At 39.4% G+C, this 1758-nt stretch overlaps 1 pseudogene; it reads left to right on the top strand.

The window, feature by feature from the left end:
• The first annotated feature begins 896 nt into the window (after positions 1 to 896).
• LOC114613607 lies at positions 897 to 1234 on the top strand (annotated as a pseudogene).
• Positions 1235 to 1758: the final 524 nt, after the last annotated feature.

Raw genomic sequence — 1758 nt, 5'->3', positions numbered from 1 at the left:
AATTTTTGAAGGGAGGAGTGATGGGTGGGGAAATTGCAGTCAGTATGTAATGTATGACAGAAGAATAAACAAACAAACAAAACACAAATCATAATCATGTTATCTGTATCTAAGAACAAAAAAAGGATCCTACATATAGTTTCTAAATTTGACTTGTAATTTAGAGGTACATGGAAGTTCGTAATATATAAGATGATGGAGCAGCAACATAGAGATTAATATTAAAAATATGGATTATTTTGATTTCACTTTTTGCAGTAGAAATGGCAACTAAACAGAGTGACCACCTTTAGGTAATGATCTAAGATGTGGAATATCAAAATCTTGAGTGACAGCTCCCTCAGGGTCTTAGCCTAGAAAATGTCTAACTACTTAGGCCTCGAGCTAGGCAAGGTGGTGGCTAACAACTTCAGCCATGAGGAGACCTGTGTGAAAATTGGTGAAACTCTATGTGGAGAAGGTTTCTATATTATAAGTGGTTATGACATAATCAATGACAATCAAATGGAACTTTAAATCATAAGTAATATCTAGAAGATTGCCTCACCCAGCTGGATTAGTGTAGACAGCTCTTGCTTCCCCTATGCTCAGCAGGGTTAGCTCCAATCCCAGCTAACTTTGTTGTAAATATGTTAGATGTGGTAGGTGCAGATCTTGTTCATCTCAATGGATCTACATGATCTAGCTCTTTTTTTGATATTCTAGTAAATAATTTATCATTGGATCTAGCTGTCCTAGAAGTTGAATAGGGAAAGTATCTCTGGATGGAGAACTGTGCTTTGCCTCATTTTCATTCATATATATAGAGAGAGCCATCTACACTGCACACTGAACGTGGACTTTGCCTTGATTCATAGGGGATGGAAGAATTTTTGTGAGCTAATGAAGTAGGATGCATGGTACTAGTGGGAGATATGAGGGATCAGATTGTTGTCCGTGTGGGATGTCATGGCTGACACTTGTGGTATAATCTGCCATGCTAACACAATTTCTGTCAGCGGGAGTTACCAAGGTTCATGCCATTTTGACTCATGAAGTGTTTCTGGTCAAGAGATTTCTGGAAAAAATGAAGCATGTTTTAGAGCAGTATTATTTACCAATACCAAACCTCAGGAGGATAATAAAATAACAACACTGCTCCAAAATAATGGTGATCCTTGCAAAAGCCACCTGGAGAACTCACAGCAGAGAGTCTGTTTCCTGTCTGTTCAACTATGTTCTTTCTGAAACTTAAAAATAAAATCAATCCCACACCTTATCCCCGCTCCCAATATTTGATGACAAATTCAGCAGGAGTTCAGTTTGCTTCAATGCAGTTCTCCACGCCATAATAAGAATATTATTATTTTTCTTTAATTAGAGAAAGACACCTGGAGATTAACTGCTAGAAATTTCTTCTTGCATGATCCCATCCCAGATCTTTTGGTTGTTTTGGGACCTTTACAGCTTCTAGAGTTTAGCTACTGCAGAATGTTTACAGGGGTGTTCCATAGGCCATTAGGATGTGGCTGGCAAAGCTCAGACTCCTCTTCATGCGAATACTTTGAAGGTATTTTCCTTTCCTTTTCTTTCCTTTCCTTTCCTTTCCTTTCCTTTCCTTTCCTTTCCTTTCCTTTCCTTTCCTTTCCTTTCCTTTCCTTTCCTTCCCTTTCCTCCCTCACTCCTTCTCTCCCTATTTCTCCTCTCTCTCTCTCTCTCTCTCTCTCTCTCTCTCTCTCTCTCTCTCTCTCCCTCCCTCCCTCCCTCCCTCCCTCCCTC

This window comes from Grammomys surdaster, unplaced genomic scaffold, assembly GCF_004785775.1.
Source record: "Grammomys surdaster isolate TR1022 unplaced genomic scaffold, NIH_TR_1.0 126248, whole genome shotgun sequence".
NCBI classification, from domain to species: Eukaryota; Metazoa; Chordata; class Mammalia; order Rodentia; family Muridae; genus Grammomys; species Grammomys surdaster.
Note: the sequence above shows the minus strand (reverse complement) of the source record. Positions and strands in the feature narration are given on the sequence as shown.